The 16,961-nt window shown below is 31.6% G+C and overlaps 1 long non-coding RNA gene across 2 annotated transcripts; it reads left to right on the forward strand.

Annotated features, from left to right (window-relative positions):
* The first annotated feature begins 11,938 nt into the window (after nucleotides 1–11,938).
* Nucleotides 11,939–14,246, forward strand: LOC145157144 (uncharacterized). 2 transcript variants are annotated; one of them, XR_013737117.1, is made up of 3 exons: nucleotides 11,939–12,327; nucleotides 12,541–12,625; nucleotides 14,070–14,246. It is a non-coding gene; the product is annotated as an uncharacterized LOC145157144 (long non-coding RNA). The 2 variants fall into 2 exon arrangements; XR_013737116.1 differs by having other exon boundaries at nucleotides 12,541–14,246.
* Nucleotides 14,247–16,961: the final 2,715 nt, after the last annotated feature.

A 16,961-nucleotide genomic window follows, 5' to 3' on the forward strand; every position in this document is an offset into this window, starting at 1 on the left:
TCAAAATCAACGAGATCGGCCTATTTATTATCCACCAAATTTACACTTTGATGGAGTATATTACCCATTTCAAGGTCAAGCACAATACCAAAACCAACATCAATTCCAAAATCAACCACAATTTCAAAAGCAACTCCATTTTCAAAACCAACCACACATGAATTTCTCTTCCCAAATGGACAATGACTTTAATCCATTTGATGATATTCCCGACTCGCCAATGAATTTCGAAACCCAAACCCAATTTCCAAGTCAAGCGGAACCCGAAGTCGTCCCTGAAACGGAATCGGAACTGGAAGAGAATCGCCCACAACTAAAAAAAAGTGGAAGGACGGTTCCAAAGCAATGGACACCAGCCGAAGAAAAGGCATTAGCTCGTACTTGGGTGGATGTTTCCGAAGATTCGGTGATCGGAAACAACCAAGATTGTCCAACTTTCTTCCGAAAAATCACGCGGCGTTTTCTCAACGAGATGAATCTTGGTGATTCCCGAAAAAAAAGACCAAGTTTATTAAAAGTGGCGAAATGTCAACAAAGTGGTGACAGAGTTTAACGGTGTGTTTTCGAGTGTGAAACGAAAATGGTAAAGTGATGCAAACGACGAAACCATTTTCCAAAAAGCTCTTGAAATATATCAGAATCAAAAAGAGGCACCATTCAAATTTCTACATGTTTGGAACATTGTAAAATTGTCAAAAAAAGAATGGCAAGATGTCGACTCTTTCAAAACTTTTACGCGTGGTTCTTCAAAAAGAACCAAAACATCCGAAACGACACGTAGTCAATCGTTAGATGAAAATGCCGGGATTGACCTCAATGAAGAGAAGCCTATTGAGGTTCCAAGAGCCACCCGTCCCATGGGAAGAGTCCAAGCCAAGCGAAAGGCGAAAGTGGCGACAACTACTTCCGGTGACTTCGATCAACTAACAACAAAAATGGACAATTTGAAGTCGTCCTTGGAGTGATACTTGGAACTTGCACAAGAGAAAGAAAAAACTCATGTCATGTCCATCTTAACGAGACCCACAAACGAGCTATCCGGACACGAACGAGAAATGACGATAAAAGCCAAAAAAGAGCTTGCAAAAAAAATAACATCTAGCTTTCGCTTTTTTAATTTTCATGGTTTCGTTTTTTTACATTTCTAGGTTTGTAATTTGGATTTCTACGTGTGTGTGTGTGTATATGTATATATATATATATATATATATATATATATATATATATATATATATATATTGTATTTTTCTTTTATGTTTAATGAAATTTAAGTTTAAAAAAAAATAATGTGTTTGAAATATTTATTTTCTATATTAATTTAAAAAAATAGCATAACAAGTGTGGCAACCTGCGTCATGTAAATGATAAGTTTTGGCTAAAGTATGACAAATATGACGTGACGTCTATGTTGACCCTGACAAGTGTGTCACCACACCCACTAATCTTAGAAACAATAAGGTAATGTTTGTTTTTTGTCTGCAGATCTGCGTGGACTCTTCTGTCTGCTCCGTGCAGACCACGCGCAGACATTAGCCTTCGCAGACTGTTTGTTTTTTTGAAGACTGCAGACCTAAAAATGTCTGCGCGCCCTCTTCTTGGCGCAGATGTGGACTAGAGTCTTCTAACATATTGAGACATCTTCTAGCCTAAAAAAACATATATATCTTTATTTTTTTAAGTTTTTTTAATTTATATTTTTTCCAACTTTATTAATAAAACAATTTAAAAAAAAATTACAAAACTTAAAAAAAAAACGTTCGACGATACAAACATGATATTTTTGACAAATTTATAAATAAAGATTTATTACAATAATAGTCATTGAAGTTGTTTATATAAATATGAAAAAAAATCATAATATATTCTTATATTTTTTTGCCAAATTTTGTAAAAACATTATTTAATACAGTATCGTCAATTTCTCGAGAAAAAATATTTATGGTGCGTTTTTAATAGATTTAATTGAAAAAATCGAAGTTTATTTTCATCCATTTATGTATCAAATTCTTTGATCACTAATTATAATGTTTAGTTATAACTTTGCAACCAAAGTTGTTGGTTTTTATCAAATATAAACGTTAATTCATACCATTTTTATTTTTATTTTTTATACAATAATACATAAAAGTTGATCTAGATTCGTTAATTATTTATAACAAAGTCATAAAAATATTAAAAAATCACTTTGAAGTTTAAAAAAACCAGTTTATTTAGATTTCAGTTTATTTTAGTAGCCCGCAAAATGTTAAAAAAACAAACAGTCTTCTTTTTTCAGACTGCAGACGTTTGGTCCACCTCTTCTACTGCAGAGGTCTACAGATGTGGTCCGCAGACTGCATACATTTTGTCTCAGAAAAAACAAACAACACCTAAGTGTTGATGGGAGTTGGGATAGCTAATACTAATGGCGGTATTAATGACAAAAGAAGAAGAATATGTTTAGGTTTAATGGTAATAACTAATAAGGGTTACCTCCACATTCAATTGTTACTCCAAAGTAAGAATCAATCTTAAGGTTAACTTACACGTGTAATATATACTTTCACTTAGTTCACATCCCTTAAGTAGTTATTCCTTTGATATATTTTTTTTTCTTCTATTTATTGTACATAAGGATATGTTGTGCCCGAATCAAAAATAGATATAGGTAAATAGTTCATTAACAATGTATTGTAACCACATCTGTAGTCCCACCAAAGTCATTTGAAAGGCTCATCTTTTTTATTTATTTTACTAAGAAATAATAAATATTAAACAAATCTTTTATTTACTTATTTATTTTGATTGATTAATAATAATATTTATCATACATTATTTATATATTTATCCACATCTTTATACATAATTAGAAATTAGAAGTATGTTTAAATTAATTGTTTATTTCACATATATCCAAAATACTTCCGTTTGTACAAACATGGGCGGAGCTTTATGAGGGTGAGGGGGGTTGTGGCTCCCACTGATTTTTTTTGTTACAAATAGCCCCTATACTTTAATTTTATACATATTAGACCCAAAAATATAAAATTTTGGTTGTAGCCCTCCTGCTCACTGATTTTTATACATATTATATTTTCGGCCCCCAAATCATATGTTGAAGCTCCGCCTACAAAAAACATAAAAGAGATTTGTATAACGGGAATGATCCTAAAATAGCTAGTATAGATATGTGGGGGAAAGTTGGGTATATGGAAAGTCTACAATAAATAAATGAAAAATTAAATATCTTTCTATAATTTGTTTTTATTTATCTTTCTACTAATATGAAACAATGATATATAGAAAGCATTTTTTTTTCTAAATAAATATATAAAAGTGAAAATAATTACAAAATTATAAAAATCTCATAATAATAGTATAATGTTTTTTTATATCAGGGACAATTTATGCAAAAACAAATTAAATCATGTGATGAACAGTGTTAAAAATTAGAAATAATTATATAAAACGCCATAGATAGATATATTGTTGTAATTTACTTTAAATAAAAAAAAATAGGTTTGCATGTATTTTGAATAGTATCGTACCAAACGAAAAATAAAAAGTTTATTTGTACTATGGGAACAAAACGTACAAAAACTTTACATATTTGCTAATCCGTATTCTAATTCTAATAAATAAATAGTTTTAATCTTTTTTTGTCAAGTGTCACTCTAATACAACTCTTCATTAATATTATGTCCTATGTCATTTAGATATATTAGACAACTCATTTCAAAATTCAAATTTATATTTTCTAATTATATGTTAAATTTGAAGTTATAATAACTTTGATATATCTTTTAATTAATAATTTATTTAAAATTATTTATTTAAAATAATTAATTAATAATTATAATTTTTTATTATAAAAAATTATTAATTTTATAACCTAGTTTCATAGACATCTGACCAAGGTTTGCTTCTTTTAATAGCATCATTTAATTCTTAATGTATTGGTCACTTTCTATATATCATAGAAAATTAAGTGCATATATATAACTTATATATCACGACGTTTTTAAATCTTATCAACAATTTGGCTTTGTTTTTCGATTTTGATTTTTTGATATTTATTTTTCTGTGTCATCTTTCATGGGCCCAAAAAGGTTGGGATCAAGAATTTCGCTGTTATTTAAATGTTAATCTTAGTCATCATGAAATTGGTATTTTTCTATATGATTTAGAAATTAGAAAAAAAATCATTTCAATGAATCCTATTACCAAATTGACTCGCATTTTCTGTTGATATTTATTTAATTTTTCAGGTTTTATTTTTCTAAATTTCGAACAAGCTTGAGCCGTGCACGACGCCATGACTAACAAACAAATTGTGATACCGACCGATGTAGGCAGAATGGTCTTGGGTCTAATTTTCAACATCTCGTGCAAGGTAATTAATATTTTTTTTTTCTTGTGACGGAACTTCCTGAAACTATAATTATTAAAATAAGTTATACATCAAAAGACCACCAAATACATGAAGGTGTTGAATGATCTCTGCATTGCGAAAAGAAAAGGCAATCGTATTTTCTGTTGGACATTGTTTGGAGAAGATTCTTTGTAGGAAACATTTAGTTCGAGAATCCGAATGAGGAACTACAGCCAATTTTCATTTAATTTTTGGTGTTGAGCTGTTTTGAGTGCTGTTGATTTGAAGATATTAATTTCGTTACATCCATACTCAATACACATCTGGTGCTTTTTAATATCATAATTCTTGATGTAGTTTGGATCATTTCCCCCCTTTCTTGAGCTCTATTTCTTAGATTTAGTTATTAGTTTATTGTTTTCTTATCTTGGTTAGTCGATGTATCTTGGTTAATTTTTAGTTTTATCTGTTAAACAATATATAATTTCTTCATATTATTTTGTCTAGAGCACATATGGCTTCGACAAGAGTTCTCATAATTTACCTCCAATTAGAACACGTGAATTTTAACTTTAATATATTTTTTTTAGTTAATTCAATGTATTTGGTATGATTTTCTATATGGTTGGATAGGATGTTATCTATTTTTATCATAAATTTGTTTCAATGTTCGAATCGATAGGAATTTAATGAACGGTACATCACTTTGCATTGAAACTATTAACCTAATTTGGGATGTAAACTAACTTGTTCATCTTCGTTCATTTAAGTTAATCGAACAAACGAACAAATACGAACAAATAAATAAATAAAGTTTCTTGTGTGTGTTCGTTCGTTTAGCCAATTACTGATTGTGGTCATTCCATTTTGTTTGTTAGGATGATAAACAAACATAAACGATCATAAAAGAACAAATATAAAAAACATAATGAACATAAACATTAAAATCAATAATCATACAAAATTACGTTAACAATTTTAATATGTTGATTATAATAACATTTAACAAAGGGAAATCTCCAGAAAAGTCCTAAAATTTTAGTTTAATTTATGAAAAAATCCCGAACTAATTTTTGTTTACAGAAAAGCACAGAATACTGGCTAAAACTTCGAAAAAACCCTTTTTGGCCGGTTTCGTAGATTTAGCCGGTATTTTGTTCTTTTTCGTTAGTTTGCTCAAAATATTAGGACTTTTCTGAAAATTACTCGATAACCAAAATACTGGGACTTTTTTGAAAATTACTATGAAATTAATGGATATTATTATTAACAAATCATTTATAAACATAATTTTTTTTTTTATTATAAACAAAGGAAATACATTTGTTGCTAATTTTTAGGAATAGAATGGTCGACTATGTACTTCTCTATTGTTTGTTGACCACTTCAAAGTCTCTTTGTTCTTCCTATGTATCGTTGTGTGTGTCATAGTGAGAAGTACTATGTTAGGCGTGACCAATACAAGAGTTGATAATATTTATTAATATACAATCAATAAGTGTCTACTTGCTATTAGACATGATGCAATATGATTACATGTTATTAGAAAATATCATTACACGAACATATAGATCTTTCATTATGTTCTTTAACCTAACTACCATACCCGGTAACAACCATAAAATTACACACATCTATCGAGAGTGAAAAGTAAACTTTGAACGACAATTTAAATAGATAATCACCCTTCACTTGTTTCCATATAAATTATCATTTACTGTTCACTTTTCACATTTTATAGATGTGTGTTAGCCGATGGTTGTTAACATGTGAGGTATGAATGTTGGTTGGTAGTTAGGTTAAACAACATAAGAGGAACACCAACATTAGAGGAATGCTAACTAAGTACATCTCACCATAATACCCACAACAATGCATAGGAAGAACGTAGAGAGTTTGAGTAGTCAGGAAGCAATAGATAAGTACTTACACCACCAATTTGTTCCTAGAAATTAGCAATAAATGTATTTCCTTTTTTTATAATAAAAATATTTTTTATGTTTATAAATGATTTGTTAATAATAATATCCTTTAATTTCAAGGTAATTTTCAAAAATGTCCTAATATTTTGGTTATTATGTAATTTTTGGAAAAGTCCCAAAATTTTGGTTATACTAACGAAAAAGGACAGAATACCGGCAAAATCTGTGAAACCGGCCGAAAAGGGTTTTTTCGAAGTTTTAACCGGTATTTTGTGCTTTTCTGTAAACAAAATTTACTTTGGGACTTTTTCATAAATTGGACTAAAATTTTAGGACTATTCTGGAGATTTCCCTTTAACAAATCTCTAAGTTGCAAAACGTTGACTACTCTTAAGAACTTCATTTTCATTCTCATCATTTTTATAATATATTATAAAAAATGAACATAAATAAATGAACGAACATAATTGAATTACGTTATTTGTTCATGTTTGTTCGTTTAAGTAAACGAACAAAAAATAAATTTTTATGTCCGTTCATTTATTAAATTAACGAACATATATGGCCTCCAACTGAATGATTCATGAACGGTTCAACGAACCATTCGATTTGTTTATGACACTAAACCTAATTTTCATTTTTCGAAACAAACAAATTATACAATTCTAACTGTTAGGGGTGTAAGTGAGCCGAGCTACTCGGGATCGACTCGTTAAAAGCTCGACTCGAGATCGAATTAAACGAGCCTGAGCCGAGCTCGAGCCTAAATATGTGGCTCGTTTTTTAAACGAGCTCTAGCCGAGCTTCAATTAATGGTCTCGCGAGCCTAAACGAGCTTAAACGAGCCTACACACACACACACACACACACACACACACACACATATATATATATATATATATATATATATATATATATATATATATATATATATAGATGCTCGATTAGGCTCGCGAGCCCACTAAATTGTTCACGAGCCGAGCTCGAGCTTCATTTTAAGGCTCGAATCGAGCTCGAGCTCGAGCTTCCTAAAAATTAAACGAGCCGAGCTCGAGCATGGTCAGGCTCGGGTTCGGCTCGGCTCGTTTATACCCCTACTAACTGTCATAAATTATTGCCTTATTCGATACTCGTATTTCTGAGTATATGGGACTCCTTTATGTTGTGTTTAGTCCTTTTTTGGCCTATAAAAGGTTTAATTTGTAACAAAACGACAAACACAATAATTAAAAGTTTATTCGAAAAATAAGTCACACATATTGTTTTAAGTAAACCGTTGAGATCCACTTGTTGCTAAAAAAACAAGAAAATAGGGCAGGCATATTCATGAATCCAAATCCAAATCCAAAAATAACTAAAATGACACTCGGGTAATTCGTCAAGACGTCAACAGCATGCTCAAGTTGTTTTCACATAAAGACAACTAATAAAACATACTTAAATGAAACACCTAACTGTGACCCGTTTGGCTCCCAACAACAAATAGAGAAACAAGAACTATTAATTTTCAATTACTGTTTCTATCATCATTTCATCATCATAACTCTTTAAAAACTCAGGAATCTATTTTAATAAATGAATGTTGTTTTAACACATGTCACATTCTAATTCAATTAGCCAAATGTTATTTTGAATTTTTCTTTTAAATGTTATTTTATGAGTTTCTTTTTTCTTTTTTTATTAACATTCATATAATATTTTAATGTAATAATTGAAATAAATGTATTAATAAATTGATATCAATTTATTTATGAACTTACCTTATAATTTCAAAATTTCCAAATTAAAGCTCATTAGTTTCTTTTGTTTATTTATTTAAATTATTTGTTTAAATTTAAAAGATAAAAAATATTTCAATTATAATAATTCATTATTTTTTCTTATTTTTTTATAAATTCAAAGTTTTCAAATATTTTGACATTTATATTTAACTTTTTTTTTTTTAAATTAACTCATGTAATACATAGTAGGGGTGTGCACAAAACCGCATAAACCGCACAAACCGCCCGCACCGCACCAAACCGCACCGCATAATGCGGTTTAGACATGTCACGGTGCGGTTCGCGGTTCGTGTTTATTCTAAACCGCACTATGCGGTGCGGTTTGCAGTTTTTAGTTACATGGTCGCGGTTTAAACCGCAACGCACCATATATATATATATATATATATATATATATATATATATATATATATATATATATATATATATATATATATATATATATATATATATATATATATATATATAACAAAACAAAATCTACCATTATGTTTAGAATATAACAAAACATGAGCTCAAATAAATGTATTATGTAATATTAAATACTCTTGCAGATTAATATATAGGTTTTACGTTTCAATATGTAACTCAAATATACTAAACATATAATTTAGATATTTGTAAATTTTATTTTACAAGAAAATATACTGAATTTCATCCATATAAACAAGTTTGTTAAATGAAGTTATATGAGATATAACATAAAAGTGTGAAACAATTTAGTTACATGAAACCGTATGGGATATAAAATACTTTTTTGTAAAGCTTACTGTGAATTTTATGTAAAGCTCCTTGTGAAGCTCCATATCGTCAGTGTGAAGCTCCACGAATTACAAATATTTCATCATATTTTACATATAAAAAAGAATAAACAATTAATTACCCGTGTGGTCATTTACCATTATTATCATTTACGTCGATATAGTGTAAGTTAAACAACTCGTAAACCGCATAAACCGCATTCAAACCGTACAAACCGCACGCATAAAACCGCACCGCATAATGCGGTTTACTACCTTTGCGGTGTGGTTCATGGTTTCCGAAAAACAGAAACCGCATATGCGGTGCGGTTTGCGGTTTTGACTATGAACCGCACCAAACCGCACCGCGCACACCCCTAATTATTATCATTTAAGTCGATATAGTGTAAGTTAGGTCTCACAATTAATGTACGAAATATCAAATTCATTGATTTTTGACAAAGTATGCACTGTTATAATAAATAATTTAAATGACATGTAACAAGTGAAATCTTGTTTATTTTATTTACAGTATTTGACATTAATAAATTTTATTTTAGACTAACGAAATTAAATTTATAGAATAAAATCTTAATCTTGTTTTGTTTTGAATACTTAAAAGAAACATGTAGGGTTGCCCCCTGGTGCCAAGTGGATGCGGAATAAAACTTGTACTAAAGGTATGGAAAGTTGTATATGGGGATCCAGTAGGCAAGTGGGGTGGCGGAGGGGTTTAGTCAGCTACTTGCAAGAAACAAATGCATATGATGATGGAAGATGGGTGACCACAAGACAGCTGCATTTAGAGGTGGCAATGGGTCGATCTGGATTGGGTTCGGGTTTAACCCATTTATTAATTGGGTTGAAAATTTCAACCCAACCCAACCTGTTTATTTAAATGGGTTGATATTTCCAACCCAACCCAACCTTTCAGATAAATGGGTTGTCACCGGGTTGACCCGTTTATGTAATTCCCAAACCAATCGATTAAATAAATTGGTTAAATGTGGGTTGACCCATTTAAATTAAAAAGAATAAATAAATTAACTAAAGACTACACCACTTAAATTAGTTATAGACTTAAATAAAATTTCAATGTATGACAAAAGAACAATCACAATTCACATATACAAAGAAATTATTCAAATAACATTAAAGATATGTAATTTCTAAGAGATTTTTTAGAGTGGTTAGTGTTGTCGGCGCCAAGCAAAAAGGTAGAAATTAGGAGTCTATTTTTTTAAAACATAAATAATAATACAAACATTGTAATTTATAAACTAACACATAGATTAATACATGATAATATTTTAATAATTATTAAATTTAATATAAATTAAAGTTAAATGGGTTGGTGGGTTGAAAACGGGTTGATAGTTTTTACCCGACCCAACCTATTTAATTAAATGGGTTAGACGGGTTGACCAATTTAACATAAATGGGTTGAAAATCTCAACCCAACCTGCTAATTTTGGGTTGGGTTCGGGTTGGATTAATGGGTTGGGTCAGTTTTTGCCAGCTCTAGCTGCATTCTATAAGCATTTGCAAATTTAAAAGGTGATCAATCAAAACAAATAAATAAACACTATAATATTTAAGAATTACAAAATTCTCTACTAATAAAAGAAACCTAAAAGTATTACATGTCTTTTTTCTAGCTTGCCTCTTTGATACATGACATTTTCGTATGATTTCTACAATTTCCTATTTTAATTTTTTTTAAGAAATTAACTTCAATTCAAGTTTTAAAATAAAAAAAATCCTATCCTTATAATATTTTTGAAATTTATAGTACCTATTTTTTAAAATTCCTATTAACTCTTCAAATTTTAATATATCTTTAGAAATCAGAGATATATTCTCCTAATTACCATCTCTTTTTATCTATAATAATTTTAAACATGCTCATCACGATTTATACGAATTATAACTTAATTATTAATAATATTAAACCACAAAAAACTAAACCAAATCTTTATTTAAAACCCTATATGGCTTGATGGGCTACTGACTTTCCAAAGTGGACTTCATCAAAACAGGATATATATATATATATATATATATATATATATATATATATATATATATATATATATATATATATATATATATATATATATATATATATATATATATATATATATATATATATATATATTAGGTTATAACCCGTGGAAACCACAGTCGGTATATTAAATTTTTTATATAGATAAAAAAATAATAAATGAAAAAAAACCAAAATATTGTCGATTGTAAGTAATTGTGAATTAGTTTGTTAAGCAAAATAAACAAAATAATGTTATTAGGATATGATATTGTATTTTCAAAATTTGAATTGAATTTTGATTTGTTACCAAAAAAAGAAAATAATAAAAATCATAGAAAAATGTCACGTGTCAAAGAGACATTCTAAAAAACTGACACGTATCATTTTTAAGTTTCATTTATTAGAATATATATATATATATATATATATATATATATATATATATATATATATATATATATATATATATAGAGAGAGAGAGAGAGAGAGAGAGAGAGAAGAAAAAGGGAGTGGTTCAAATGACAACCAAAAAAAGTTAAGAACCCTAAGAATCCAAATTTTATACTTATTAAACATGTGAATACTTATTAAATATGTAAAATCTTGATTTTTTTATGTCTTTTTTGGTGAGGAAATCGCAAAATCATAATTTTTATAGTCTAATACTTTCATTCCTATTTTAACACAAAATATGTAGATAATACACAATTTAATACAGTCCATTGTAGTTTAATAAACAAAATTCACAACTTAATACAATACATTTTACACTAACTGTAACATTCCGTTTGAAATCAAATAAAAAAAAATAAACCCTAGAACCCTGAGGCGTATTTTTTTATGTATTGTATTTTAGCCCTAAGTCGTACTAATTAACGGGGTGTTAAAAGCTAAAGTTTTTATTATTGAGGGTTAAATGGTAACTGTCGGACTTAAATTGTATTGAATTATTAAAGATGGGGGCTATTCGGTAAATATGGGACTTAAGTTGAAAAGGTTTTATGGAGGAGGGGCTAAACTTGGAAAATGAGTAAATTTGAAAGAAGGCACGGGATTAAACCCGACACTCCTTTCCTTCCCGTTTGAAGCGACATCACTAAGAAACCTTAACCCTAGATGGTCATTCTCCAGCCGCCACCCTTACCTCTACCATCTCCGGCGCAGCCATCCCCATTTTTGTTGCCACCGCTGAGCGTCGAAGCTGCCTCCTTCCGGCGAGAGCGGGTCGACGACGTGATTGTCGGGAGTGACCGTTGCCGCCATACCTCCACCTTTCTTCTTCTCCTTCTTTTCTGTCACCATCCGTAGCCGCTCATGGCAGTCGTCGGTGCTGTTCCAGCTGCCCTCGTCTCTAACTTTATTCCGCAGCAGCTAGTCGCCACCGTTGCCGCCGTTCGATCAACTTTCCCTTTCAGTGCTCCGGTCGAGGTTCACCACCATTAGGATGGACCAGCTGCATTCGTATTGTGTGTGGGCTCGCGTTAAGGTGTGTTGCTTCTTCACCGTGAAGTGTTTGTGGGTGCTTGTTTGGCCAGAAAAACCCGAGAAAAACCACCATGGCCGCCAACCATGGTGGCAGCCGCCATATCGTCTTTTTCTGCCGCCACTAGCCACCGTGAGGAGGTGGCTGTGTGCGTGATTTGGTGTGTGTATGAACGTATTTCATGAGTTTAATGTTGTATGGATTTCTCTTGGCCAGGAAACCGAAGGAAACTCATCACCACCACCTTCTGTTGCCGTTCCGCCACTGCTAGCCACCATCTTCGGTGGTTGTGGGCTTTCGGGTGCGTTTGGATTGATGTTTGGAGTGCTTTTGGTGTTGTTTTGGCCTAAAATCATAACCACCACCACCGTGAGGTGGTGGCTGCCGCCGTGAACCACCGTCAACCACCACTGCCCGAGGTGGTAGTGGGTGGTACCCGACTTATTTGACTTTAATTAATGTAAAAACTTAACCATTGGACTAATTGGCTTGTGATTGGGTTGGAAGCCCTAATTAGGGTTTAGAAAACCCTAATTGTGGAGATGTTAAGTTTTGGATTTGTCGGGACCCGTGTTTTGGAGCATTGGATTGAAGTTATGACTTATGCCCGACCATATTGTATGATTGGTCTAATGGATTGATGGGCTTAATGGATTAAGTCCTTAATTGGTTAAGTAAGAACACTTAACCCTAATCGTTAATTGTATTGGGTTTTGAGTTGGGTTTTTTTGTTGGGCTTAGATGTTTGGATTCTTGATGGGCCATCAAAGAACAAGTATATGGACTAGGTTTTTAGATGGGCTTTAGGGTAAGGCCCATGTGAGGGGTTTGGGCCTAATTTGGAAAATCGGGTCATATGTTGGGCCTTGGTTGATTATTTGGATTTTAGGCCTTCGGAGTGTGAGTTTGGTCCTTGATTTTGAACCAAGCTAGGTTAGGGGTAAAATGGTCATTTTATCCCTAGTGTGGATTTATGGTTATGCATTGAAACCCAAATGGTTAATTGGGTGTTGTTTTGATATGGACAGTTCGGGAGTCTGTTATCCAACAACTAGAGTTTTATCCGTGGGACTTTGGCAGTGTGAGGTGAGTCTCCTCACCATACCAATGGGTCGAAGGCACCAAGGCCGATCCATTTATCTAGTTGTTATGATTATTACAGATGTGCTATCGACACCTTATGTAATTATGTGAAGACCATGCGGGGGTTCCCATGACAATTAATTATATGTGGTATGCTAGTTGATTATGTGTTATGTGGTATGTTAGTTGTCTTTGTGATACTTGCATGGAAGACCTCGGGGGGTTCCCGAGGCAATTGGATATAAGACCATGTGGGGGTTCCCATGGCATTCCAGTGGGCTAAGACCATGTGGGGTTCCCATGGCACCCGGTGTAAGACCGTGGAAGGTTTCCATGACATCCTTAGTTAAGACCATGTGGGGGTTCCCATGGCACCCGGTGTAAGACTTTGGAGGGTTTCCAGGGCATCCTTATATGTTTGTATGTATGGTTTATATGGATTGCATGACATTTCTTCTGATTAGTTAAGACCATGTGGGGGTTCCCATGGCAGTGGGCTAAGACCATGTGGGGGTTCCCATGGCACCCGGTGTAAGACCTTAGAGGGTTTCCATGGCATCCTTATATGTTTATGTGCATGACTTATGACTATGTGGATTATGTGGAGTATGTTCTGGGGAACTTACTAAGCTTCGTGCTTACAGTTTTGTTTATGGTTTCAGGTATCATCGGTTTGGAAAGGAAGGGCCCGACTTGATCGCAGCGCACACACGAGTGTTTTCCGCATTATGTGATTTTAGGATGTAACTCTGATAAATGTTTTAAATTAAGCAATGTTTTTGAATGGTTGGATTAAGTAACATTTGTGTTTGACTATAATGAAAAATGAAATTTTTACCCTGGATTTTTGGGTCGTTACACTAATTCAAAAAGTCAAAAAAGTCAAACCCAAACTCTATCACCACCACCAACTACCACATGCCGCCACCAACCATTTGTGCCACCATTGCAACCATGATTCCTTCTAAATCAGATATGCATATACAATTATGCATTGACAAGTTAAATACTACATTCACAGTTAAATATTCACTCATTTTGATTTTAATGCAAAACAATAAAAACCATTACATTCTTACATATTTATACAACACAAAGAATAAACATATTCATAAGAAAGTTAATACAAACATTTATACATAAAAAATTCATATTTTAACACAAAGTTTATAAAAAATTCACAACTCAATACAGTAAATTCATAGTTTAATACAGTCAGCTCACAGTTTAATATACAAAATTTACAGCTTAATACAATAATTTTACAATTTAATAAACAAAAAAATTTCATTCACATCCATATTCTTAACTGAACGCTTATATTTATATATTCATATATGGAAGCTAATGGTTTTTTTTCGAAGTTTAATTTACACAGTATTCACTGTTTAAATATTATGTACTTTATTTAAAAATTAGAGAAAATCATATATATGTATAATGTTTATTTTATCTCATTGTTTAGAAGCAAACATAAAATTCATAAAAATAAAAATAATAAAATAATAATAAAAATTAAAGCTTAATATAATCAATTCACAGTTTAATACAGTCAATTCGCAACTTAAATACTATCAATTCACATTTAATACAATAAATTCACAATTTAATACACAAAAATTATACATTCAGAGCCATATTCTTAACTTAAAGCTTACATTTATACCTTGATATTTGGAGGCTAGTGTTTTTTTAAAGTTTATCTTACATAATATTTATAGTTCAAATTTTATGTATTTTATTCAAAATTGGGGAAAACTAGATTTGTGTATATTGCTTCTTTATCTCATATTTCAGAATCAAACATAAATTTCATAGCAAATTCATAGCTTAAGACAGTCAATTCACAGCTTAATACAGTAAATTCACATTTAATACACAAAAATCACAGTTTAATATAAAAAAAATTCACAGTTTAGTACACAAAAAATATATATTCACAACCATATTCTCAGCTTAAAACTTACATTTCAAGAATTTTATTTACAATTTAATAAAATAGTTTATGAGTCTCATTTATAGAATGCACCACACAATTTCACAATTTAATAGAGTATTTCTGGACTCTCATTCACAGTTTAATAAAAACAATTCAGGACTCTGAATCATAATATTCACAAATTAAGAACATGCCTGATTTTGTTGAAACTTTCATCAAACACCTTTTGTGCACCATACAAATCAGATCTGATGTAGATATGATTCGGTGGTGGAACCATTGCTAGCCACCATGAGATGCTTTGTACATACTAGATCTATGCCTGAATGACACCAAACACATAAGATCTAACCAGATCTGAGAAATTAGTGCGTCTTTGACTTTAGATCTGAAAGGTTGATGGTAAATTGTGACTTTTCCGACGATCTAAGGTTGTAGAACCACCGGTGGACAACATGAAATGCTTCGTATACACCAGATATATACCTGAAATTGCACCAAACACATCAGATCTGATCAAATCTGATAAATCAGTGTCTTTGACTTTAGATCTAAAAAGCTGATGGTTTTTGATGATTTTTTTGGTGGTTTGAGGTGAGGAGTCGATAATGGTGGAATAGATCTGATGTGGTGGTAGAATCACCACTAGCCACCATGAAATGATTTGTACACCATAAATGATTTGTACACGATTCACAACTTAATACGGTATATTCACGTCTAATTCAGTATATTCACAACTTAACGCATTTCATAGTTTTGCTTCGTCCTAACATCATCAAATATGGAGCTCTCACCATGCTACAATAATTATATATGGATTAAATAAAAAAATCACAGCCTAATATACTAGTATGTTTATAATTCAAAGTTTAAAGTTTTAGTTTACACACTTACTCAACTTAAAAAATAGTTCAGACATCCATTCACAACTTAATAAACCAGTTCAAATACTCATTCACATCATTCACAACTTAAAAAATAAATCATTTTCATTGAGGCATTCCATCAAATACCTTGTGTGCATGTTGTTTTCAAAAACCAGTTTGCAAGCAAAGAAGGGAGGAGACAACAGTAGAAGGTGAAATCTTATTAAAAAAAATAACCAGATCTTACTTTAAAACATCAGAATGCGGTGGAACAACCACCAGTCACCAAAGAAGGCAATTTTTTTTTGTCATTTCTTGTCAGATCTGATCACAACAACACTTTTTTGGCTTCAAGTTTGCTTCGGTGAAGTCGGCTGCCGCCTGCCGGAAAAACTTAACGAAGCATAAACCACATGTCTGGATGAAGTGGAGACGAAACAGATCTAAAGGGAAATGTGGATCCTCACCAGAAGTTCATAGATCTAAGTTCATAGATCTATAGTAGAAAACCGTAGATCTAGAGACAAATATCGTCGATGTGTAGATGTCGTCGACGGTGATGGTGACGTTATCAGATCTGAAGAAATCACACCAAAAACAACATATATGATCAGATTAGAGTGACGTTGATGTAGATCTAGAAGTGTTGGTTGAAGATCTGAAGGCGGTGGTTCTAAATCTAAAGGCGGTGGTTTTAGATCTGAAGACGTCGGTTCCAAATCTGAAGACGTCGGTTCCAAATCTGA

This window comes from Lactuca virosa, chromosome 2 (assembly GCF_052849685.1).
Source record: "Lactuca virosa cultivar CGN04683 chromosome 2, Lactuca_virosa_CGN04683_v6, whole genome shotgun sequence".
Classification (NCBI taxonomy): domain Eukaryota; kingdom Viridiplantae; phylum Streptophyta; class Magnoliopsida; order Asterales; family Asteraceae; genus Lactuca; species Lactuca virosa.